The sequence below is a fragment of the Phodopus roborovskii genome, unplaced genomic scaffold, assembly GCF_943737965.1.
Source record: "Phodopus roborovskii unplaced genomic scaffold, PHOROB, whole genome shotgun sequence".
NCBI lineage: Eukaryota > Metazoa > Chordata > Mammalia > Rodentia > Cricetidae > Phodopus > Phodopus roborovskii.
The window spans coordinates 1,867,816-1,895,344 of record NW_026126622.1 but is presented as its reverse complement, the minus strand read 5'-3'; the positions used below and the strand labels follow the sequence as shown (position 1 = coordinate 1,895,344).

The 27,529-nt window shown below is 45.3% G+C and overlaps 1 protein-coding gene across 4 annotated transcripts in view; it reads right to left on the bottom strand.

Annotated features, from left to right (window-relative positions):
- Positions 1-27,529, bottom strand: part of Apba2 (amyloid beta precursor protein binding family A member 2) — a 184,517-nt gene that overhangs the window by 111,950 nt on the left and 45,038 nt on the right. For 2 of the 4 annotated variants that reach the window (XM_051206442.1, XM_051206446.1), the window contains exons 1-2: positions 10,741-10,840; positions 5,827-5,880 (exon numbers count right to left, since the gene is read on the bottom strand). The gene's annotated coding sequence lies outside the window, so the exon portion shown is untranslated. Of the gene's footprint in view, positions 1-5,826; positions 5,881-10,740; positions 10,841-27,529 lie in introns of those variants that run through there. The other 2 variants (XM_051206444.1, XM_051206443.1) reach the window with 2 other exon arrangements.

Below are 27,529 nucleotides of genomic sequence, written 5' to 3'. Positions count from 1 at the left end.
TCAGTATCAGAGAGCTACCATTAGTTTCACACACCACCTGACCCACAACTCCTGACTTCTCATTTAGTAGAGTAAGAAAATGCATTTCTGGACATTTGAGAAGCTAGAATTAATGATCCCATATTTCCAGAGCATCCATTACCCATAAAGATCTGGGCTGTGGACATGAATCAGTGGTCATGAGAGTCCACACCAACATTAAAGATCAGGAATAGAACAGCAACAGGTAGGGCGTGGGGCCAGACTTCCAGCCAACACCCAAAAGAGTGAGAGATGGATAAGCTAGGCATGACCCAAAGCAGCCCAAAATGCAGCCACTGAAAACACAGGGCCAGATCTGTTAGCACAGCCTGGCTCATGAGAAATACCAACACAACAAGGAAGAGACAATTGCAGAACCATCTGAGAAAAGGTGAGGCTGGGAATTCAGCCAGTTAGTGGGTCGGCTAGCAAACAAAGTGACACAGAGACACACAATACAGAGTGGGGGAGGGGTGCCACATGTGGGTGTTTAGCACAACCTCTCTTTTGTATGTGTGTCAGGGGGCTACACACATGCACACACAGTCTTGGGTATGTGTTTATGTGCATGTGCACATAAAGTCAATATCGGGTATCATTCCTTAAGTACCATTTGCCTGTAGTTTTTATCGTTTTTACTTTTTAAATTCTTTGATTACACTTACTTATATTTATTAGTGTGTATGTATAAACACACAAGTGCCACAGTGTAGAGGTCATGCGACAACTTAAGGGATTTGCTTTCTCCTTCTGAGATGTGGGTCCCAGGACTGAACTCAAGTCATCTAGCTTAGGAGCAAGAGCTGAGCCATCTTCCAGCCCCCCTATTTTGTTTTGGGTACAAAGTTTCTCACAGGCTAGTGCTCACCAGGCTATCTGAAAACTTGCCCACGCCTCCCCAGTGCTGCCATTAATTAAAAGCGTATGCCACCACACCCAGCTTTTTGAGTGGAACTCCTGGGAGTCAAATTCCTGCCCTCCTGTTTGCAAGGCAAGCACTTTAGCAGTTGCTATCTTCCCAGTCCTAGCCCAATCTCTTCTTCCATCAGTGCTTTGAGATAAACAGCACAAAGGTAAGGAACTATGAGGCAGAGACCCATGAACACACACCATTCAGGCTTAACCACTGTTACTCACGTTTTTCTCTACTTCCCAAACCATTAGTCACATAACACTGATAAAGACATTCTCTCCCACATAGAATGGGCCCTGGTATCTTCTTTTTTGTTTTAAATTATTTTTAATAATGTTCACTGTGACCTATGGTTATTTCTATGTGTCAGATTGACTGGGCCACACCTGGCTAGCCTTGGCACATCCTGGCTACCTCTCTTAGGGTGTTTAGGGAAGGTGTGCATGTGCATTTCAACTGGTGGGCTGGGTAAAGCAGATGGTTTTCCCAGGGTTGGGGACCTCCTACAATCCAGGTGACAGAATATACTCTCTGTCTGACTTCTCCAGCCAGGACATCTGTATCCTGCCTTCTAGCTATGAGGCTGCTGGCCTGGGCAGGAAGCTGCACTCAATGCCTAGCTCCTGGGAATGTGTGCCAATGGGCTCTGCTGACTCTCCGGTTAGTGAAGACAGATCACAGAATCTTGCTACATACAAGCCAATACCTGTAATGCAATAAACCCTTCAATTGTAAATCCTAAGGCACACTAATGATAGATTAATATATTGACAGGCCCTGAGATTGATCCCATGGCTTCTGGTCATCTGGAAAACTCTGACACATATACACCTAAGAGTGAAATGGTTGGAGCACAGAGTTCCACATTTTGTTCTTTTGTAAACTGTGTAGTTACTCTCTGAAGGGGCTTTTAACCAATCTGCTCTCAATAAGTAAGGCATGAAAACCCCCCTTGCTCATCATATCCTTGGTTTATCTTAATCTACCAAAATATAGATGTGAAATGGTATCTCATTATCTAACCTGGCAATTCCCCAATTGAAGTTGGGAAGTGTTCATTACTCTATAAGCCGTTTAGTTTTTTTTCATGCTATTTGCCCATTTTTCAACTCTGTTATTTTTTCCCCCTTGGTTCTCTTTAAAATGTTTATTTACATGTAATTATTATTTTTAGAGAGAGAGAGAGAGAAGAAAATGCCACTCCACAAACATTCACTTATGTAAGCTATAAGGTACAATCTTGCCTTATCACTTGCTACATAACCAATTAGTTGCCCTGCATGCTGTGGTTGAAATATGAAACATCTCCCACTAGTTCATGTGTCCAATGCTTGAAAATAGTCACTATTTTGGATAGTGGTGGACACTTTAGGAGTTTGAGGTCTAGTTGGAAGACTAGTACATCACTAAAGACAGGTCTCTGAAGGTTAAATTGATGCTTCTGGTACTTTCTCTGTTCCACAAACACAGTAATAGGAATTGAACTTGCATGCCTTCCCACACCTCCCCCACCACGATGGACAGAAACCTGTCCTCTGAAACCCTGAGTTTAGATGAATGCTTCCTCCTTTAAGTTGCTTTTATCTTAGGTATTGTGGTGGATTGAATGAGAACGGCCCTTGTAGTCTCGTATGTTTGAATACTGGATCCATAGTTGGTAGTACTATTTGGGAAAGCCTAGGAAATGTGACTTTGTTGGAGGAGGTATGTCACTGGGAGTGGGCCTTGAAGTTTCAAAAGCTCAGGTCATTCCTTGGATCTGGTTACCTCTCTGTCTTGTGCCTGTGATCAAGAGCTTTCAGCTGCCCCTTCTCCACCCAGTCTAACCATCTGAAACTGTGATCCAAATTAAATACTGTATTTACAAGTTGCCTTGGTCCTGGTGTTTTATCATAGTGATGGAAAAGCAGCTAAGACAGGTATCTTACCATAACAACAGGAAAAGTACCTAGTGGAACCATTTCTACTGGGACTATAACAAAGCTCTAACCTGTCTCAGGTTCCTACACATATGATGGATGTATTACCCCAGAGTCTCTCCATGTGTCTCTTATTCCTCTGTCTCTCTCCACACAAATACCACAGTCTCAACCATGGCAGCATCCCATCAGGAATACACAGCCCCAGCCTAATGCCATCTTCTTTTGGTTTTCTGGCTCTGTGTTTGGATTTTTGTTTGTTTGTTTGTTTGTTTGTTTGTTTTCAAACATAGTTGGCAGGGTTTTACCCAGCATTGACACATGTCTGCTATGTCAATGGGGCTGAGACAGCTGTGGTTCTACCAGCCAACCATCCTCATGATTGCAATAACACCTCATTCCATATGCTCTGAGCCCTCCATAATGTAAATACAGTTCACTCCTCAGTGATCCTGCAAAATAACCACTGAGTTTAGGATCTTACTTTCAATACATTTTATAAGTAAAGGTCAAATATACATACACAAAATAAAAAGGATCACGAGATGATTGTTCTAGGAAAAAGATAGAAGAGGATCTCAAACTTTTACTGAAAGTGGGAGCACATTTATAAAGTTATTCTACTACAAGACACCAGGTTCATCATAGGCATTAGTATCCTGAGATTATAAAATAACTCCATTTGCAATGGGAAAAGATATAAAGCCAAGCCTCTGCTTCTCTTTGCAGCTCTCCAAGCAGACATTCATTCTGGCATAACTGACATTTAAAAATATCCATTTCATCACCACTTTTCTTTCTAAGGAGGAATATGCTTTTCTTCGGGACACTGGAGGGAAGGATGATGAGCACATTCACTTAAATGATGGGTTATCATACTGCTGGTAGTAGAACCGCTTGGGAGGGGCCTTGGCTATTGCAACTGGTACAGCTCCTCTGTCAGTATTTCAGGACACACAGAATCCCACCAGGGATTTTTGTAAGCTCAGAAGACAAAAAGAAGACCTTGTGCTTTGGAGGTGTAAAGTGAACCATGCCACAGCTACAGCTGACTGCAACATATCTGGATTTCATTCCAGAAGACTTTAAGACACCAATTTCAGAGTTGATAATTCCTGTAGGGTGGGAGGGATGTACTGATTGCATGACCCAGGCTCCATGCCATTAGAATTTCACTATAATTCATGAGGCTGAATCCTCATTATTAAGATCATCCTTCACAAGCTGTCCCCACTGCAAGTTATAAACAAAACCCTGCCCCTTTACAGAACCTGGCCCCTAAATGGTCTAATGTTTTCAGAGCTGAGAAGGCCAACACAATTCTTTGTGTTAAAAGTGAAACTTGTGCATGACTCTTAGCGCAAGTCCAAAAGAGATGTAAAAAGCTTATGAAGAGCATGGGGGTAAATCCACAGTGTATGTAAAAATATATGCCAGAGAACAAGTTCAGAAACACTCAGCCAAGACCCTTTAGAAGCCACAGAGAAACAATGAAGCTCTGCCTTGTCTCCACAGCCAAAAGCCACCACACAATTTATCCATGACATTTTGTGTGTGGCACAGAAATCTTACCTGTGCCTCTTACACAGTCACCTCACTTTACAGACAGACAGACAGATGACAAAAACACTGTTTATAACCCATGGACTTCTATTACCCAGAACAAGACAAAGCAGTGCTTCTGAGTGTGGCTTTGACTTCCAGAATCCCACCCTTGGCCTGATCAGTCTTCCCTTCATCTTCAGAACTGCCACACAGCTCCCCCATGTAGGACATACCCGAAGTTTCCCTCTCCTTCTAAACACCATAAGCCATCACCTCCCTATCCTTGTCCAGCTGCTATTCCTTCTCATGAGTCCAGGGGGAGCCATGGAGCTGCACAGAGGCTCTGAAGGAGCTGGGTCAGGATACAGAGACCATGTATTGCTCAGCTTCTTGAACTTAACAACCCTCACCTCTGTTCCCTCCTCTTCAAATACATCCCAACCCATTCAGCAGGTTCCCTACAACCAGGCCAGCTGGTGCAGCTCTATCCCAGGAAGAGAAGCCAGTTCCCTTGCAATCCAGAACTCATCCTTCCATCATCCCCTTTGTGATCACATGGCTAGCTAGCCTCAAGCTCTGTCCAGCAGGTCCTACAGCGAGAGCACATACAGATGGCAACCTGGAACCACCTGGCAGAAGAGGCCTCTTTCTGATCTAAATTAGATGTCTTGTGCTTGGCTTCCTGGAATTTCATAATGGCTGACTTCTCAAAGCAGACTACAGGTCGAGTAACCCTAATCCAAAATGCTCGGGACTAGAAGTGCTTATGATGTCAGTGTGTTTAGGCATGGAAATGTTCCATAGACTTTTTGCTTTGCATGTTATCGCTGTTCTACTTTTGTTTTGTTTGGGGGGGGTGTTTTTATTGTTTATTTGTTTGCAGTGTTAGAGATTGACCCTGGGCCTTTGCTCATTCTTGTTAAAAAAGCTGACTTGATTCAACCACACTTGGGACATCCAATTTTCAGACTGAAGACCCTGAACCCGCAGCAGGTGTCTGTTGGATACTGACAGGTCTGCTGCTAATCTCAACCTTTAGTACATGGGACTCCCTGGGAATATAAGAGTTCATAGGGACACCAGTCAGAGAAAGAAGGGACAATAGGGTTTGTGCATACTGCTATTGTCATGGGATGAGGACCAGTTCCAGGTAAAGTAAATGATGAGTGGTGAGCTCAGGGTCTGTCTACAGTTTGGCAGTCATTTCAAACACCAGCTTCAAAGATAAGTGCTCAGGAACACTGAAATATACCCATGCATTCCCCCTGGAAATGAACACGGCACTCATCCATCTGCCATGGTGTAGCATCCCTCTGGTGAGGCAATCCCAGTTTCCACATGACAGAAGCAAGAAGTAATTCCAAGCAAGAGAATTTTACTCCATGCAAGACCACCAGCCTCCATGCAAGACCGCCTCCGATTGCTTACCAAAAATGAGTGCCTTGATAATGTCCTGAAAACTCTCCTGGAGATCCAGTCTTCCTGGAATAAAGCAGAAGGAACAGGAAAAATGACTTCATTCCAGAAATGCAATGATGCTTGTATAGGGCTCTTCCACGCACACCAATTTAGATGAGAGGTTTCGAATCTGAATGAAAGGATGGTAAAAAGTACCCTAAACAAATAATTAAAATGTTTCTTAAGTCATTTCATTGCATACATATTGGCAAAATAATGACTGCTTATGTACCATTCTAGGAGAGACTACCTGCATATTAATGAAGCTCTTCAAAGACCTCATGAATACTCATTTTTCCCACAACAAAGCTTGACCCCAATGATTGTAGAACCCTTGTTCTGTGACACTTTTGGATAAGGCTGGGGTCCATGCAAGGGTTGGAGTTACTAAAGGAAGAGAAAGGACATTGTTTACTTTCTCTGTCAAGGGTCTCAGCCCTCCTTCCTGGCCACGATTAGGTAACCCGAAGAGGACTGGGCCCTCCATCTCCTTTAAACATAAAAACTGATTTCTAAATGAAAATTAAGGAGGAAAGCCAATAGACTCAAGGGGTTCAAGACCAGACCCTGGGTTGTATAAAGAAAGAAAGAATGGTTTATGTGTCCTCAGAAGGACTGTATCTAATCCCCTTCTTTGTATGCTACAGCTAAAGCAGGATGAAATGATAAAGGACTTTCTATTTCTTTTCATTTTGTGTATATGTGGCATGGTGTGTGTGTGTGTGTGTGTGTGTGTGTGTGTGTGTGTGTGTGTGTGTGTGTGTAGGCATGTGTGTATGCATGTGAAGGTCAAAAGCCAACACCTAGCATCTTCCTCATTCACTCCTCTCCTTATTTTTTAAGACAGTCTTTCTGAACCCTGAGCTCCCTAACTAACTAGATTAACTAACCAATGACCTCAGATATCTTTCCATCTCTGCCCTCCCAGAGATGAGGTAGCAGACACAGACTGTTGCACTCAGATGTTTACATGGTGCCCAAGGGTCCAAAACCATGCTTACGGGGCAAAAGGGTTACTTGCTGAGCCATTTCCTCAGCTCCTCAGCCTCCTCCTGAGGCCTTCCAAGGTAGAAAGCCCAGGGCAGAGGCTCCATAGATACCTTCAGTGTGTGGACACTGTACCTTCTACCTGCTGTGGGGCCTGAGGTCGCAGGGGTGACTTCATTCACTAGGGAGGAACAAATGTTTCTTGTTCCTGGCCCAGGGAGATGATAGCTACTCTGTGACCAAGGCCTGATCTGGACTTGCCTTATCACATTTCCAACAAGGCCAGATGGTAACTCTCAACTCTCTCAACTAACATTCTTAGGAGGAGGTCCTCCTAGCATTGGGGAATTTCATCTGCCCCAACATGTCCCACGCAAACGCCTTATGACCAAAGAGAAATGACTAGAATCCTCAAGAAGACTCTTAAGGGATCTGCAGACTCTTAAACTCTGTGCCCTCCCCAGGGTGGCAGGGGCCTGATATTCACATGACTGCAGAAGATCTGGTGCACAGCAGCATTAGAGTGCCTTACAGATTCTGCCCCAATGAAGAGGCCTCCTTCCTTATCACACCCAAGTGAGCACCACAGATGAGGCATTTCAACCACATACTACTTCCCAAAGCACAGTCAGTATGGGCTGCTCACTTCCTATGTGGCCAACAACAAAATCCACACAGCTTTGGCATGAATGTGGAGACAACAGCCATTGAGCCCAGGGATCAGTTGGTAAAGTGCTTAATGACAGTACAAGCACGAGGATCCAAGTCCCACCCCCAGAGCCCACATCAAATAAAACAAAGTAAAATAAACATCTGTGGTTCTTGCTTGTACTCCCAGCACTGGGAGGTGGAACTAAGCAAATCCCTGGAACTCACTAGCCAGCCCCAGGCCAATGAAAGCCCCTTTCTCAAAAAGCATGGTGGATGGCACCTTTAATAACAGTCAAGGTTCACCTCTGACCTACACACACACACACACACACACACACACACACACACACCAGTGGGGATGTAGCAAGAGAGAGAGCAAATAGACTACAGAAATATTAATAAACACATTAGGAAAATAAGGTAAAAGAAAAAAGGAATATGCTTGTAAGGCAGTTGGGAAGATGAAACCCAACAGATCCCCAGAATAACCCTGGAGCCACACTCCCATCACAGAGTCCCTGTTGCACAGCACAGGCTTGCCATCTAGGAACCTTCAAAATCAACTGGTTATGGAGTTAGCACATAGAATACATGGTACAGCTCCCTGAATAAAACACTTCTCTTGCACACCAGGAAATGGCACCCCTGCTCATCACTTGTTAGGATGCAGCTCTGTGGTCCCAAACTAGTCAGCCAGTGCTGAGGTCCAACTACAGCTTGTCCTTTACAAGACAAGTGTTGGAGTCTAGTGTCTGCTGTGAGACAGTTAGAGATGGAAAATCATTCTGACCATGGTGTTTGGAGGTGGGTGGGGGTTTGGGGTGATCATCAGGATAGGATCCACCATCCTGAGCTCCCACAACTCACCCTGTTGGAGTTATCAGAAGAGGGAGAGAAATCTGAACACACAGGAATCCTTGCTCTCTTGCTCACCATTTGAGGCTATGTGTGCACACAAGGAGCTGCTGCCAGGATGGCCATCCCAATATGCTGCTCTAGACTCCAGACATCCAAGACCAAGAGGCAAAATAAAGCTTCTTTTCCCCCAAAGTTCCCATCAAATGGTGTGTGTGTGTGTGTGTGTGTGTGTGTGTGAGAGAGAGAGAGAGACAGACAGACAGACAGACAGACAGACAGACAGACAGACAGACAGAGAGAGCCTCCATCTTCCTTAGGAAGCCTGACTAGGAAACTAACTAGACTCCAGACTGGAGAGATGGCTTCGTAGTTAAGAGCACTGACACCTCTTCCAAAGACCTGAGTTCAATTCCCAATACCCACATGGTGGCTCACAACTGCCTGTAATTCCACTTCTAGGGGACCCAACACCCTCACACACATAGGAAGCTAGCTAGACTCCTCAGCCCACACACAATACAGGTTTCATGCCTCCCTAAAAGCATGTGTCTCGCCTCCCATTGTGGACCACCTGGCATCGTCCCAGTTCACTGTGGGCCCGTGGAGGGCCTGTGGAGGGCCTGTGTGCTTTGGGTGTAGTTTCTCCTGCCCCTGAGCAGAGGCATCTAAGAGAAGCCCAGCGCCTGTGTAGGGACTCACTCCACTGCCCTAGGAGAAGTGCTGCCTCCTCCTTCCCTAGAGAGCTTCTCTCTCTAGCGTTCCCTCTCCAGTGAGGTCCAGGACAAGGACAGCCTCTCATTCACCTGGAAGCAGCATATTCCCCACCTGCTCCACATAGCGTCCCTAAGGAAGCACAAAATCCTCCAGCTTGGAAACAGTGGTGTGTGTTATACCTCACACAAATACTTTTCCATGTGAGGAAATAGGCCCACATCTGAACTCAATTTAGAACCGGGCTTTAAGTGTCTATTTATAGGCTCCATGCAGCTTTCCCTGGTGGATGTGGAGTCAGGGCTCCTGTCCACTCTGAAGCAATTCATTTGCATTCTTTTTATGTTTATCTCCTCTGTTTCCCAGCACCCTTTTAACTCAAATGCAAGGTCACCTACCACAGGAACCCAGCACAACCACCAGTTTCTCCTGCCCTCTCCAGGACCTTCAGGACACCAGGGGAAGGCCTTTGAAGGTCAAAAGGGTCAGTAGCTATCCCTCTAGTTAATTGGGTCACCAGGAAATTCCAGCTCTTGCCAGTGGCTTCAAAGGACACAAGAAAGCTGTGCGCCTGCTACTGTTGCCTGGGCTTCTCTTCACCTCTGGTGTGTCCAGCCACTCCTACCATTCCCAAACACATTTTCTTCCCCTTTCCTGCTCTGCAGGAGTCTGGCATGGTGGGCCTCCTTAGCCATTTGTGATTGGACAGTGTTTGCTTCTCAACCTTCCACCACACAGCCAACTTCAGAATAATGTTCTAGTCTTCTGCAACCTCCAGGCTAGGAACTAACCCTGTAGGTCTCCCCACAGGACCAAGACACTGTGCACTCCAGAAGATCTAGATTTTGGATGGAGGTGGGAGATGGCTGACCTTGCAGTTTGACTTCCCCAGAAAGACATACAGATTCAAGCCAAAGGATTCCTCTTTCCCCATGCATGCAGGAGGATCCTCCAGGGTACATGGTCTCCCAGAGCTCCCTGCCTTAGGAACCACCATAGAAGCAACGGCACTCTGGGCTATTGTTCTGTCTATGGCAGTAATTGGACACAGAGAACACATCCAATAAATAGCTTTCAGCTACCTGATGTCATATGCCACCACTACCACCACCACCCAGGCCTGGTTTCTTACAGGAAGTAACTTTTGTCATTTCTGGCATCAGTTTCCAGGACTCATGGACTTCCTCACAGGAAGCCACGTCAACTGCCACCATAGGTCCTGAAGTTTTCAACATGCAAGTTTCTGAGAATATATTAGTCTGTGGTCAAACACAGCCTTTGAAATGCTGTGTTTCCAGGCATTCCAGATGTAACAATTCTGTAGAGGGGATGAGATTCAGAATTTGCTGATTACCTTTGATAGCTTTTGGGAGGTCCCAGGTTGAATATGTACACACACACACACACACACACACACACACAGAGAGAGAGAGAGAGAGAGAGAGAGAGAGAGAGAGAGAGAGAGAGATCCACAGAACCCCACCTCACTCCAGGCAGGCAGCTCACTGAACCATCCATCCAAAGCTGAGGTCCCCAGCAAAAGAGCCCAGGCATGCACAGGGTGACACAATCTCATCAGAAGCATCCTTGAAATTCAAGGCAAACCATTATAACTTCATAAAGTCCCCAACCTGGAAGGAGTGAGGAACCAGGAAGATGTGAACACATCCAACTCACCAGGTGGAGCTGAGACCTCTGATCCTACTCAGGAACACTGGAGTCACCATTAGAGAGGCAGAGGACTGCCTGGGCTGCGTCTGACATTCTGCTGACACAGAGCTATGTATTAACTTCCTTGTGCTAACTGTAAACTCCAGTGTAATGGACTAGTGCCAGACACACAGGTCAGGGATTTCTGGAACTCTGTGCTTGGGATGGAGAATGAGCACAATGTGAAAAGGGACAATAACGGTGCAGACATCTGTGAACTGGACTCTGGCTACACACTGGCAGAGGCCCTGGGATGGCTCAGAGTCCGTGCCAGAAGTCCTGGTCTAGGTCTAGAAGCACCAAAGACAGAGGTTTCCACCTGCATCTCCACAGCCATCCCCTGACACCTCCACACCCACAGCCATACCCTGGCACCCCCACACCCTGGCACTCCCCCACACCATGACATGAGTTGCTTGGGTAACTTGCTTGTCCTGGGGATCCTTCACTGAGAGAAGCAGGCTCTAGACAGGTAGGCTAAGAACAGTCTTCCTAGGACCCAAGAACTCATCCAAACTACCCTGAACAGAATGTAACAAGATGGGGCTGGACACACATACCACTCAGGATGTAACTTCTCAGGGGAGGAAAATGGGTGTTCCCCAGACTATGGGCATGTGTGGCAGGACTAAGGATGCGGGTCTGTCGCTGATGTGATACACAAAGACAGGGCTCAGGTGGACAGAGCAAGTATCGTCCAGGGCAAAGGAAGAAAGGGGCCCAGAGGCTGATCATAGCAGTGTTTCTGAGAGCAAAGAGAGGCTGAGCTCAGAGAGGGTCCCCAGGTCCTCAGATCCAGTGGGAAGGAGAGATGTTACCAGCTGAAGCCCAGGTACTGTTAATAAGTAAGATGTTCAAATTCTTAACAGCCAAGTCCCTAAGCTGGCTGCCAAGTGAAGTCTTCAATGCTAATAACTCTATTTATAAAGACGAGAGTGTGTTATTTTCCTCCTGTGCAAGCTGCATCTTCAGAATAAAAAGCTCAAATCTCAAGACTCTTATTTGTGCAAATGTTTTGGGAACAAGCTGGATTTAACTTGAGTCTTTGATGATCACAAAGTTTAAAAAACAACTGGTTGTTATAGCAGGTGCTTCTGGCTGTTGCTATTGAAAAGACTTAAAAAATAATGTGCAAACTGTCATCGTGAAAATGGTTACAAGACCCCAGACTCGGAAGGATATCATTTAGTCTGGAGGTGATGGGTCACGTCAACAGGAGACACTGAGCTACCAGCCACTCACTTCCTGCTCCAGACATGGGTAGAGATGTCTTCACTGGTTCACACTAATTCTTTCAAGGGTGACTGTTGGCTCTAGAAGAATCCCTGGCAACCACCCTGCAGGAAGAGTTGAGGGTACAGACATGGACTGTTTCAATCAGTTTGATACTCAGAAACATCCTCAAACCACCAGCCTTCCAGGCTCAGGAATGTGCCAACAAGGCAGAACCCAGAACTTAACTCTACGGCTTGCCCAGTGATTGGTTGTGCAGAGAATATTCCAAGGCACTCTCAAGTGCACAGTGAACAATGACATCCAGTCCATATGGCAGCACATTAATGGCAACAGGCATCTGTGTGACGTAATATGCCACATAAATGACAGTGGCCAGAGATCATATACCCAATGATGTCACAGTACCTTGGGGTAGATAGTATCTGCACAATGACTACACTTCTCAGAATATCCTGAGCAAGGCATGGCTGTAAATACCAGCTATGAATTAAGAGGTCTACTGGAACTAGTGATCACCTGTACTTTGATCTTCAGTAAGTCTATCCATGTGCCACCTGTGCCATCATGGGGACAAAGCACAGTTCCCTTCCCTTCTTGGCAAGGCAGACTACCCCATAATCTCTGACATATTTTTCCAATGATCAATGATTCTCCACGTTAAACTCATCCTGTTTCCTGGAGTCTCACCAGAGGACAGTATAATACTGAGGTTTTTAATTTAAAAACTGGACCTTGGATGCCAAGACTGTGGATGTCACAGACCAATGGTGATGCCAGTGGCAGGCCAGGATGAAAGGGAAGGGACAGCTTTCTGGAAGTTCAGCACAGCTGCATCCAACCTCAAGGCGCCCAGGAACAAGGAGGGCTCCCCAGGCTCCCCAGCCACCTCTGCTGGCTGCCCTTCTCACTGTCATTTTCTCCAAAGCAAATGAAGCTTCTATTTTTGCTGTGAGGAGCCTGCTGCCTTCCAATTCCCAGGCATCCCTTGGAGGGAGACTGGGATTTCAGTTTTTATTCAGGCAGCCTAGGGACTGACGGGAGGCAGGGCTGTGCAGAAGGCTGAGGGCCAAGTACAGCAGCGCCTGCTGGTCAATCAAAGGAGGGAACAGAACTCATTTGGGCTGTGGTCAGGATGGCAATGACTGTGGACAGGCTCCCAGATGACCTTGGTAGGGTACGGCCAGATGAAGTGTGCCACCATCTGCTAGGGTTCCACTGTGTCCCCCACAGTTTACTCTTTGGAGATCTAACCCAAAGGTAAGTGTTGAGCAGCAGAACTTTTCAAAGGGTTTTAGGTTACGAGGCCTCCATTCTTATGGATGCATTGATGTGGATTGCAGTGCAATGGTTTACTTGTCACAGGAGTGGTTTCTGATGGAAGATGAGCTTAGCCCTCTTCTTCTTCTCCTGCCTGTCTTTCTCCTTCTCTGCCTTTCCCTTTCATCTTCTGCCATGGATGACACAACTCTAACTAGATGTGAGTACCTTCATATTGCCTTTCCCAGACCACAGAACTGTAAGCCATGGAAATTCAACCTGTGGTTCTCTGTTATAGCAGCAGCAAAAATGATGCTACATAGACACAAACCTCTTACCCTTCTCAGGCCACTCACAGATGAGGAAACTGGGCATGTGTAGATTAATTAGCTTAGTCCAGGTCACAGAGGAAGTACCAAACCTAGGATTTAATCCTGGCAGGATAGCCCTGAAGTCCATACTCTTAGCCCTGCCACACTGAGAGGAATAAAGGGAAAATACATCTGCAATAGATAACTCAAACAATGGATCAGACTGACCACAAGAAAAGATTAAATGGGGCTAAGAGTAGGCCCAGTCATCTATAAAGAATAAGTAGTTACAATTAATTATAAACATGTAAGCATAAATATATGGAAGGTGTCCCATCTCAATGGCAGGCAGGGAATAGAAATCAGGGCCTCATGTGGTGTCTTGGTTACTTTTCTATTGCTGTGTAGATATCACATCCAAAGCAATTTATAGGAGAAAGAGTTTATTTGGGGCTTACAGTATCTGAGGGTGAGTCCATGACTATCATGGCAGGGAGCACAGCAGGCAGGCATGGTGCTGGAGCAGTAGGTGAGAGCTTACGTCTTGGTCCACAAACAGGAGGCAAAGTGTATGTGAGACTGATTTTGAAACCTCAAAGCCCACCCCTATTGACATATCTTCTCCAACAAGGCCACACCTCCTAATCCTTCCCAAATGGTTCCAGTAACTGAGGACCATGCATTGAAATATATGAACCTATGCAGGCCATTCGCATTTAAACCACCATGTGTAGAAAATATATCCACACTAACAGATACTAAAAACTTCTGAAATGCTGAGTATTGTCAAGGAAAGGGCAAAGAGGAGACTCATACACACTGGTAGCAATCTTCCTTACTACACCCACCCACTCTGGAAAGCAGTTTGGCTACTTCTAGTGAAATTTAAGATTCATATCCTCAATCTCACAGCAATTCCTTGTTAAAACACGCCTCACCAATCTGGCTCACGTTCGCAAAGATACACACATAAATATCCATGACAGCCTTGTTTGTAACAGCCAGAAACTGGGAAGCAGCTGAACATCCATCAATGGGATCCAACAAGCAGCACCAGACAACACTGATACAGCAAGCTCCAGTTTCAACTCCTGTGGGGGAAGCTCCCCAGCAAAAGGTAAGCAAAGAATGCAATGGCAGATTAAAAAACAAATGCTATGACCTGGTATCACTTACAAAGTGCTTGCAGACAGCCCATAAAATAACAGGTAAAGGCATATTTACAAACACTGAATGTCACAGAAAAGCAGAGACTGAGATTCTGTATTAGATACAATTCTGTTGGCCAGGTACTAGTTTCTTATCGGCTAGCTCTGTCTTAAGTATTAACCCATTTCTATGTATTTCCACGTGGTTTCACCTACTGGGGAGTGGGGCAGGCATCTGGTGGGGCAGGCATCTGGTCTCCCTGGCCTCTCCATGCTGACTCCTCCTTCCTACTTCCTCTTTCCTCCTTGTCTCCTAGTCCCGCCTGTCTTGCTTTCCTATTGGCCAACAGTGCTTTATTCATTAACCAGTATGAGAAACATATATACAGAATGGCATCTCCCATCATGTCCACCCTCAGTGCATGCTCTTATGCCAGCACCTCAGGGGAACAGAGCTTCACGAGGCTGTGACCAGCCCAGTTCCCTCCTTCTGCCTCCTCTCCCCTGAAGTGCCTATTGCCCCAAGCCTCCCAGTCTTTGCCACCCCAGACTCAGGTCTTCTAGATCTTAAAGGGCTAGGATGACAGATGGTCTTGCACTACAATGTTTGGGACCCAAGTCAAGTTGTCCCAAGCAGATCTGTTTCTCCCACAGAGACAGCTGGAGGCAGCTACCTACCTCTGCTACCACACTGTGGCCACTCCTGAGCTCAGATCTTCATTGGAAATGGGACCCTAGAGTCCCCCCAGTCCCTCTCTGGCTTTGGGGACAAGTTTTTTTAGAGGTATTCCACATGGAAATTATAGCAGGGATCTTGCTCATGAACAGTCTCAGCCACTAAGTGGGGTAGGGTTCCTAGGAACCTGTGCCACAGGCTGACTGTGGCTCAAATGAAGTCTGTGGAAAATACATATCTTGTTCTAAGGCCTTCAGAGTCATACAACCTAGAGCTACCCCTGCCATGATGCTTGTCACCATCCCCACTATGGGCCTCATCAAGTCACCCTGACCCTAGCCTGGCATCTGCAGTACCAAGCACCATGACCGGGGTACTGACTATGTAGTCTACCACTTTGCACCTTTGTACCCACAACAGCCAAACACATCAGCTAGCTGCCCATGCCTCACACCAAGTGTGTGTGTGTGGGGGGGGTCTGAGCACTCTCTAGAATGCATTTAAAGAGGAAGTCAGCAGAGGAGACCACGTTCCTGAGGTGGCCTAGCATAGCTAATCTCGAAGAAAGAATCTGCCCAGGAATGGGGATCACAAGATGGCCTCAGTGCTTTGGATCAGTAGAACCTGTGAATTGACTCCTGTCCCCCATTCCAAGCCATAGACCTCCCAGTGATCTGTCCCAGGGCCCTGGGACTTGTCTTTCACACACAGACTTAAGGAGCTCAGCTGCTGACAGAGCTAATGTGTTAGTTACTCCTGAATCGCTGACCAAAAATCCTATATGAACAACAGAAGGGAGTCAGTGGCTGCCTGGCTTTGTAACTTTGGGCTTCAGCCCAAGCTGCATAGCAAGGCTGCAGACATGGGTGAAGGAAGAGGCCATCACCTCGTGGCAGAAGTGATAATCCCTATGCCATGCTTCCTCTCCACTTTGGCCCACCTTCATCTCAGTGCCATGGGCCAGGAACATCTTCTCCAATTTTGCATTCCCTGTGGGAACACCCTCACAGACACACCCAGGGATGTGTGAGACTAATCTCCAGGTACTTCTTAATGCAATTGAGTTGACAATCCAGGTGGTCCACCCTGAGAGTAGCACAGTGATGACGTTACTCACATCCTGTACTCTCGGAATTTCTACACTCCGCATAAACATAGAGGGAAAAACTAACTTCTGAGTTTGTGTGCTCTTTTCCCCCCAATCCATTAAGAGACTCTAGAAAACAATGCATTAAAGAACTAAAGATATGGAAAACTGCTATGCATAGCCCCAAATTCCGAATTTCATGTTAGGCAGGACTCAGGTGGCATATCTGTAGCACCACTAAAATCAATTACTCAACTGCTTCTAATGTGGGCTAAAGAAAAGCAGCTCTCCTAGAATCCCCAGGCTTCCAACTGCAGACTGGGAATGCTGACACATTTAGCTTCAAGAAATGAATAGCTACTGGGTTCTCAGTCTTTCTAATGGGACACAGCAATTGTTGGACTACCTAGACCATGTTGTGTAAACCACTCTAATAAGTCCTCTTTTAGGATATGCTCATTCTATCAGTTTGGTTCCTCCAGAAAACTCTTCAACAGAGGGGAACCCAATATACAGATTCCCCATGTATGAATTTTTTATTGTTACAAAGAGATGATAGCAACCCACAGTCATTGCCAAGCATAGCCCATTATCAAATCTCAATTTGGCTTCTAGAGTGGGCTGACACCAGTTCTGTGGGCAGCCACGCCAGGCTCCTGTGAGCTTAGGAGGAATGTATGCTCTCAATACATCACAGGGTATCACTGAGTTTGTCATGGCCTCCAGTGCCTATCTTGATAATCATTGTTTTGATTTGTTTGAATCTGTCCTCATCAATTCTTTGCCCAGTGATTAAGTTTTAATAAGACAACTTTGAGGACTTTAGATATTTCTTCCATTGCAAAAATAGAAATATAGACAATGAGAATATGTGCACCAGAACATAGGGGAATATATGAACCAACTCTAGGATGAGGTTGACAAAGTAGAAGAGAGAGCAAAGAGAAACAGGAGCATGATCACAAGGTCAAGGCACAAATCAAAAACTGCCTGAAACCAACTGGATTTCTCAACTTGTCACTGTGAAATGTGGTTTTGTTACTTGCATGAAGCATGTTAATGGATTAGAGTCATCTCAGAGACACAGCATGATCTGGTCATCTAAAACACAGGTGTTCAAGATGAATTAGAGTCTATGAAGTCCCCACACTCATATCAAAATATTGGGCCATGTGGTTTAAAACAAGCACAAAATTCTTGCTGTGGTGGTGGGTCTACTTTTCCAGTCTTACATTGGAATTTAATCAGAAATTAAATTCAGTTGGAGCTCTCATACTGCCCTGAGCCTAATGGTCAATGGCGAATCTACTAAGCACTTTGTCTACAAGGAGTGATTCCCATCTCTAAAAGACAGCTTGACCCTCGCTCACCCTCTTGTACTCATGGGAAATCTTAAGGCAACCTTCAGAAATAAATTTTCTTTTAATCAGCAGCACAAATAAACACTGTTCTGATCATCTGGCTCTGGCTGTGTGGGCTTAAACCCTTACCCTAGCCCCATTCAATAGCTGATGATGCAAAGACTGGCAGAATAATCCAAAAAACTCATCTTTGATCTCCTCTGCCCATCCCACTCAGGACCCCAGCATCTGAGGTCCTAGAAGCCTATGACTTGCTTGCAGTCATAGGTCAGGTCAAACTGACAATGTCAGAAGGATCCAGACAAATCTCCTTACTTGGCCTCCCTGTCATGAGGCCACAGGTGCCCCACCACCATCTGCTAATTGTAGTGCAGGTGGGTGGCCATGATGCCTCCAGAGGGACTCTAGAGGGACAAGGGACTTACATGAGACGCCTGCCAAGTATGGTCAACCACTCCAGATACTGAAACATGCTGACACAGACAGGGAATGTTTTGAATAAAAGCTGGACCCTACCCAAAAAGGGGCCCCTCGTTCCTGTGCCACACCCCACCCCAGAGAAGCCATCCTATCTTGAAACTGGCTGGAGTGCTATACACCTGAGAGGGGCCACCGGTCCCTGAGGTTGGCAGCGGGTGCCTTTGATGGACAAAACAAATGACAATGAAAGGACCATATCCTTGACCTCTGAAAACAGTGTCCCAAAGGAGGCTAAATGACAATGTGACAAGAGTGACAAGAGCTCTAGAGAGCCATCAATGACAATGTAAAAGAGTAGGAACACAGGGACCTAGGAGACAGGGCAGCTGGGGCCACAGTATCACCCTGGAGCAAAGATAATGAGAGCTAACGGGATTGGACAACAGGAGAGGTACCCGAGGCCCAGCCTGCAGTGGGTTCTGGGTAGGATAGCAGAAAAGGATAGAGGGCTGAGCAAAGTGTACCCTGGAAACCTGGCTAGCCTCATGTACCCTTGGAAGATGGCAGGTGGCAGTGACAGCAAGACATGGGCAATGCTGACACCGCAGAGAGCCCAGGGCCTCAGACCCAGAGGAGTTTAAAATCTGTGTCCCTGGACCTGCTGTACAGAGGCTGTTGGACTAATCAAATGCTTTCAGGACCATTAAGCAACTCTGGCTGCTCAAGATCCTTAATGAGTTTGGAAAAATACAGCCCAACTCCTGGGGCTAGCAAAGTCCCTTCACCTGTCTGCTATGCTGCACACTGTGCAGAAGGAAGCTAGTACCCACCCACCTGCAGCCCTGGGGTAGCATGGCGTGACTGTTCCATTCTGCAGAATCCAGTTGCTGACCCGCCATGGAAGGACATGCATCCTGCACCAGCACACAGACAAGCGTCCTCACAGTTGGGTCTGCCTCAGCTCACAAGCTACCAATAGCTTTTATAAAAGGAAGATGTGGAAATGAACCTCTTTCATGGCTCCCTTGGGTGCCCTCCAAACAAGCTACAGGCCTGACAGCTGGACACCAGGGAACTCTATGTATTTCCTTCTGCCTTTTCATAAAAGTGGTGTGCCACTATCCACCCAAGGTCAGCCAGCAGCAGCCCAGCTACCTGCAGCCTTCATGCCCACAGCTCAGGTCAGCATCCCCTTCCCTACCTCCAGAGCACTTGAAGCAGAGCAAGTTCCCATTACAGACACTATGGCACCTAAGCAAGGATGGCCGAGGCAGCATTCTACTTCAGTGAACTACTGGACACTGCTTAAGTCTCCCATGCTGCCACACAGCTAAGGCAAGCAGCTGTATGATATGAACAAATGAACAAGTGGTAGGGAGGTGGACATCAAAACCATCCTTTGACAAGTGATAGTGGCATCACCCTTGAATGAGATAGAAGCTGGGAACAGAGGGAGAGAGATGGAGGCTAGCCCACCTGACCCAGCACTCAACCACTCTTTGAGTAAGCCATAAGCCATCACCATACCCCAGGGAGATAGACTGCTTTTTTTTTCCTTGACTGTTGGCTTTAGACAATATCTTAGGTCCCATCCACAGAGTCACACACACAGCCCCTTTGCAACAGAGCTGGGATTTGACCCAGGCTTATTTGAACCCATAGCCCCAGCTAGTCTCACTGACTCTACACAGGAGATGAGGAGGTGAGTTCAAATGCCCATCACCAACTCTTTGACAGTCTGTAGGTGAGGTCCTCACTATGTGCACTGTTCAGTGTTTCTAAGCTAGGGAAAGTGAAAGGCTGATGCTGGGCATTCATGAGACTGTAGCAGGCAGACACTGGAGGCTGTGCCTCATTCCATTGTGACTCAGACATTGGATAAAAATGACCAGTTGGGTGAAACTCATTACTCCATTTTGAACAGATTTTTAATCAGTAAACTATACCCATTTTCAATGCAGCAGGAGCTGGTCTTGAACTCCTGGGCTCAAGTGACACTCCTGTGCCAGCCTCTTGAGTGGCTGGAAGTTGCTCATGACACTGTATTTGGCCTACCAGGGAGTCTCAATATAGTCATCAAGGAACAAGCCCTCTCAGTCACATACTAATGACCCCCCTCAGGAGGAGAAGGTGAGGTACTGAATATGATGGGCCTCATATGTGCCAAATGGGTGATGACAGAGTACAGGCCACACTCACGCATTAACACAGCACCCAAGGCCTAAAGCAAAAAAGCACATGAGCCCTGTATCTCATAGAAAAAACATCACAATGGATATGGTTTAGCGAGTGAACATTAGAAAAGCTATTAATGCCACCAAATAATTTGTCAGGGGAAATGATGAACTCAACTGATGCAGAAACCATTTCATAAAATTGAAACATATGATGCATCCATAATTAAAGGGAGAAGAAAAAACCCTTACAAATTAGGACCATGTTGTGATTTGCATATAAAATGTCATGTGTTGAAGGCTTGGTGTCCAGCCAATGGCACTACTGAGAGGTGATTGGTTGGGAAGAAACTTATTTCAGCCATGCTTAATCCATCCATGAGTTTGAAGCTGAATGGATGGCGTACTAGGAGGTGGGACTGAGGGTGTGCCTTTGGAGAGAGATTTATCCCTGTCCATTTCTCTCTCCCTTTGCTTCCTGGACACCATTATGAGGTAATTAGCTTTGGGCCATCATCTGCTCCCTAACTTATCTCAGCATTGCCCGAGCCCAAGGCAATAAAGCCAGTCAACCTTGGACTGACCTTTGCAGAACCATGACCCCAAATAAACATATCCTCCCTTTCATTTGTTTGTCTCAGTTACTCTGTCACAGGAATGGGAAGCTTACTGACAGAATCAAACAAAGACTCTTTTAAAACAAAAGCAACCTCTGTGTGAGCATGTCTTTTGGGAGGTGTGTGTGTGTGTGTGTGTGTGTGTGTGTGTGTGTGTGTGTGTGTGTGTGTGTGTGTGTGCCTAAGGATAACACCTCATGATGAAGGATCTGGTCCTTCTTTGAGACAAGTCCTTCATCACACTGGTGCTCACTAATTGGGTTACAGTAGCTGTTCAGCAAGCCGCTTTCCACTCCCCAGTGCTAGGAGCACACACATGTGTTGCCTCACTCATCATCTTTCAAGTCCTCATGCTGACAGGGCAAACTTTTTACCAGTGGAGCCCTCCTTGCAGCCCCTCCAGAAAGGGATTCTCTCCAAAGAGTGAGGATCTACAGCCACATTATATGCCAAGCTTAACCCTTCCAGGGGACTACACAAGCCCAACAGCACTGTGTTGTCATCTGTCCCATCATCACTAACCAAAGAGAAAAGGAAGCAGAGGTTATTAAAGTACATGCCCAGCTGTCACTGTTTGCAGAAGACATGCAATCTGGGAGACTCCACAAGCTACCTGGCAAGAGTGCAGGGCAGAAGATGGAAGACACAGAGAAGGTCACTTCCAGAAGATGTCACTTGTTTAGGAGCAAAGAATAGATAGATAACTAGTCTATCTATAACTGGCCTGATGTCAGCATGCAAACACTTTATAGGAAAGTACTTACTACTTTAATGGAGCACATAAAAGAAGATCCATTAAAGTAAGACCCTGGGTGCCACAGACATGCATATATCCAGTGTGCTATTTCCCTAGTGATTCTGAAAGGGGTCAGGACAGAGTCAGAGTCTCGGTCCACTGGCAGGTGAGGGGGCTAGCTGAACAGTTTGCCACAGGTTCAGCAAGAGGGTCACTGTCAAAGTTGAAGTTGTGCCAATCTGGGCAGTAAAATGGTACCTGCACTTTAAGGCACATTTCTCTTCTGTGAGAGATAAGATACATTTTCTTAGACTCCAAAACACATTTGCATTTACTTCTTTGCAAATCACCTGCTGGGATCTCTTGTCGGTTTTCTTTTGGGGTTTTGAGCTCCCCACCCCGGATTTATTATCTGCTCTCTTCACTTGATATCATCTGTATTCTCTGACTTTGATGTAACTACCAAATATTTTCTATGGGTTTATCAGCTGGGTTTTCCTTCTGCTTGACACATTTGTTCTCCATTTCCCCTAAAGCTGCACAGGTCCACCTCTTCTTGCCTTGCTTTTGGATTTTGGATCGTGATTCTGCCTGGCATAGAAGTGCAAGGTTTCCCCAAGCTTTCTTCTGACTCTTGTGACGGCCACCCATCTGGGGCCACTGAAACATACACTGGTATAAGATATAAGGAGTTGATCACATTCTGGCTTTCTCCAAGTTCACTTATAGGACAGTCCCTCTCTTGACTATAGGAATTTCATATTGTCCACTTTGGAGCTTTCTTACAGTGCATAATCTTAAAGTTTCTCTATTTTTCTATGTTCTGAAATGTTCTAAGTAGCAATAACATTATCTGGGTTATGCAGATAGAATAGAATTTCCTTGTAAAAATAAGTTTGGAGACTTGGGTTTTATTTTGTTTATTTGTTGTTTTTTTTTTTGTTTTTTTCAAATGAAGATTGATTTAAACTGTGCTACTGAGGTCAGTCTAGATCAACTGTGTTTTCCTAGCATAAGTGTCTGTTCTCTCCAAGTCCCATACATAGCACTAAGTCACTTCCAATGGCTTTGTTAACATGCTGTCTGCACTGATGGCCATGCATTTGTATGCTTGAATTCCTAATCCCTGCAATGTCAAACAGAGGGCTGTTCCCTCGATCTCCAATAATAATCAGTACTTTGTCTTTACTGGTTCCATTTTCTTCTTCTCTTGCCCATTACTTCCCACCCTTCCCCATATTTCAGCTTCAGTTGACTCTGCTGTTTTTCTCTAACGCTGTGAACTAGCGTCCATTTGTTAACATTATTATTGAAATCATAACTACAACTGTATTCAGATCTTCATAGATTGATACATCTTCATTATCATCATATTCTGGAAATTATGGAAATTGGCTGTATATTTTTTCACCCAGGAACATATTGAGGAGAATTTAATCTTGTATTTTTCCACACTGTAAGCCACTTTTGCTTTTTTATCAAATGATTGCATTGTGACTGGAGAATATTGTGTATATCATTTCCATGATAAGGACCTTATTGAAGTTTCCTTTGTAATCTAATATATGTCAAACTTCATGAATGTCTCATGCAACTTTGAAACATAGTTGTAGTCTCTATTAACATGATACAAAGTCTGGTATGCAGGGGACAAATTTATTTGTTCCCTTACATGTCTCAGCATGGCTGTCACATTACCCTGGAATTAGCACATGCTTGTGTTCCTCTCTCTTGACTATGGAGGTGCTGTCCATGTGATGTGTAGCACACTCAATCACAATTGCCACAACTTGTCTTCAAACTGAACATTTAGCTGTCACCAGTTTCTGCTATTTAATAAAACCCTCTGGCCTCGGGCTGCCCTGGGTTTCATTATGGTAGGCCCTGTTGTCATTCTTCTCCTTTCTGCATAACTCCCATTTAGATAGGATTCCTTTATACAGTGGAGGGTTGATGAACGGGATGAAAAGCTTAAGTCTCCGCTTGTGGTCAATGAGTCAAATTCACTTAGATTTATTGATTCAAAACCAGCACTGTAGCTCATTTAGTAGAGTTCTGGCCTTGTGCACACAGGTTCAATCCCCAGTATTGCATAAACCAGGCAGAATGATAGGACTGTAATCCCATCACTGTAGTGTTGGAAGCAAGAGGATCAGGAGTTCAAGGTCATGCTAGACTATAGCGTGATTACAGTTTCAAAGAGTGAGCCCATGACCATCATGTTGGGAAGTGTAGCAACAGGTAGGTAGGCATGGAGATAAAGCAGTAGCTGAGACCTTACATCTTATGCACGAGTAGAAGGCAGAGAGTGGGGGTACACAGAGGGAGGGGGGGAGACTGAACCTGGCTGGCATGGGATTTTTGAAACCTCAAAGTCCCACCCCCAGTGACACACCTCATCCAACAAGGCCATACTACCTAATCCTTCCAGAACAGTTCCAACAACTGGAAACCAAGCATTCAAGTATATGAGTCAATGGGAACCATTCTTACTCAAACCATCCCATGGTACATGCATGTGTACATTAATGGATTAATGTCAACATCAACAACATCAGATGTCTTCTTTTATTACTCCACATCCTATTTTTTGAGACCTTAACCTAGAGAGAGCTCCAAGGGTTCTCCTATCTGCACACACTCTAGTGCTGGGGTTACAGGCATAGTCTACCGTGCCTGGCCTTTACATACTGTAATCCCCATTTAGGCTTTCACACTTGCACAGCAAGCACTTTACTCTTGAAGCTATTTCCACAACCTTAATTTGTGCTATTTCTATAGTGTATGTCACAGTGTGGTCTGTGTGTGTATGTGTGTGTGTGTGTGTGTGTGTGTGTGCTTGCACATGCATGTATATGTGTATTATTCCTTTAATAGTTATTTTTCCTATTTTATTAACTTCCTGCTAGTGTACACATACTGGGTTTCATCTTAATATTTTCATGCACCTTAACTTTGTTCCCCTTACTCTCTGCCCTCCCTACCTCTCCTCCTATACCTCCATTTCATCATTCCATTCTGTGAATGTTTCAGAGGGCTTATGTTTGTGTTTCCATGATCATATTGTTGCCACTAAGGTCTCCTCCTTAAATTGTCAGCTATTGAAACCACCCTACCTTCCGGGCACTTAGGAAGCCAATTCTATTTTCCTTCAAACTTTGCTTGCCATTTTTATTTCTATTTGTCATAAAATATGGTGATTATATATTCTCCCATATTTATTTCTCTGTTTTTGTCTTAAAAACAATATATAACAGAACTTTTGTAAAAACTATCTCCACCATCTTGTCCTGTTCCCTGTAATGTGGCACACACATCACCTCTGTCTTCTGTAGAATAAAAAATATTTTCAGTAATTATCACACAATAACCAGCAAGGATAAGCATTCCCTTGACAGATCTGTAATCATTAAAACAATAAACAAATGTTGAAGATGTATTTGCATATTGCAAGACATTTCCTGTGTCATGTTCAAATGGCAGTTGTGAAGCAAGAAGGTCATGTCTCACTGCATGTTCACTGTTGAATATTTACAACCTCAACATATCAATAGCAGCATTGATGAAACTCGGGCTCTGGGCCCAGGACCATGGCTCAGCAGGCAAAAACTCCTGCTGCCAAACCTGATAACCCAGGTTCAATCCCTAAGTCCCACATGGTAGAAGAGGTGGGACTCCCGGAGCTGTCCTCTGATACCCACATGCACACTGTGTCACACAAGCATACATAGACACACACAGATAAGTATATGTTATAAAAATTAAAAGCACAAAAATAAAAGCTGTCCTCTTACCTCCACACATACACTGTACCCCTGTGCCCAGACACACTCTCTCCTGTTTTTACTTTTGTTATTTGCTTGTTTGAAACAAGTTCTCTTGTAGCCTAGGCTGGCCTCAAACTTGCTAGGTAGAGGATGAACTTGAACTTCTGACCCTTTGAACTGTGAGTCACGGTGGCTCTTTTGTGCCTGTGCTTGTTAATTAGGTCCCATCTGTGTTCCTTGGCTTCTGCCTGTGTCCTGTTTGAGTGCTGTGGGCCCAAGTGCACGTTGTGCTCACTGTAGTCTGTTAGGACCAGCACCACGGGAGATCAGGTAGAGCAGAGGGAGGGGTCTGCTCCTGTGAGGGCTGCTCAGTCAGGCCTCCTCAGTGCCCTGAAGCACAGCATGTTTTGAGAGCAGCAATCTCTTCATGCTCTGTGTAGGCTCTCACTCCTGCTGGCTGAGGTCTTGTAGGGTGATATTCCTGCCTTCTGCTGCTCCTTCCTTCTATGCCCTTGAACCTCACTTTGGAAGAAGGCAGCTGATCTGAAGCTTCCCTTTTCTCCCTCAACAGCCAGCAATGTGGGTCACTACATTGGACTACACTTACTTTTCCTTCCATGGGGGAATTTAGATCCATGGCTGCCAGCCCTGCTCTGGCCCCATCAGGCTCCTTCTGATGTTACTGTGGGCGGTGGCCTGTGCTTTAAACCCTAATTCTGTAGTCACAGGGCTGTTTCCCCACTCAGGGGAGAAAGCCTGCTGCACTGATGGCCTCAGCTGTGCTGTGATCATGCATGGATGGCCACTCTCATTCCTACTGAGCCTGTGGTTTTCAGGGAACTCAGGCAGACATTCTGTTTTAACAGCCATTATTGTATAGGAATCTTCAGGCACCCAGTTGTGATTTCTTTAAAATGCCTCAAGTAAACCCATAAAGGAAATCTTTACTAAAAGCATATCCATTGTAAATATTGAGGAAATGCCAGCTTTTTATAAATGATACGCCCTGGGATAATTCATATGAAATGAAATGAAAAGCAGGGGCAGTGATTACACAGAGAGGTTCAATGGGGAGTGGGCACTGGACATGCTGCTCAGTGTTTGGGAGCTCGAGGTGTGGCCTGAGGGAGTCTCCAGGACCAGGAGATGTCAACTTATCACACTTGTGTCACATTAGCTCCTGAGGGCTGTGAGAGGGGTATGTGTGCAAATGTGTGCTACACTGGCCCTGACTGTGGCTTCCATACTCACCATGGAACATTCTGGAAACACATCTAAGTGCACAGAGGCAGAGCCCTGACACTGGGCTTCCCACAGCAGCTTCCTGTCTGTCTCACCCACCTAATCCTTTCCAGGCTGCTACCCACCCAGCATCAAGAATCCACACGTTCTCAGCCTCCCTCATTTGGGGAACTCTTCTGCTCTGTTGATGATAAGACACCAAAATGAACGTCAACGACATCCTAAAGTAATACAATGCAGACAGAATTAACTACACAGAAAACATACGCATTGGTCCTGAGGTTGTCCTTCAATAATCCCTGCTCAGGACAGCCATCCTGTATGTAGAAGTTCACTGAGATAAGGAGAGTGGATTAGGCAGGTATTTGAGTGGTTTCTTTAAGCCATCTCCGTGTGTGTGAGGTTTTTTTTTTTTTTTTTTTTTTTTTGGTGGTGAGTTAATTAGAAGAAAGTGGTTTTATTACTAGTAATAATAATAATACTGATGATGAGGGGGAGTCAGAGTTGAGCTAATGTGTAGAAAGTCCTAACTTAACAAATACAAAACCGTGACCAATCAGAGCAAACACACACGCAAGCACATGCACACACACACAAACACACACACACATACACACACAGAGTACAGGAATACAAAGAATGAATTATTTTAATAACAGTAATTATGTAACAGATTTATGCATTTTAACATATTATGTAGTTAAGACAGTATAATTATATGAGT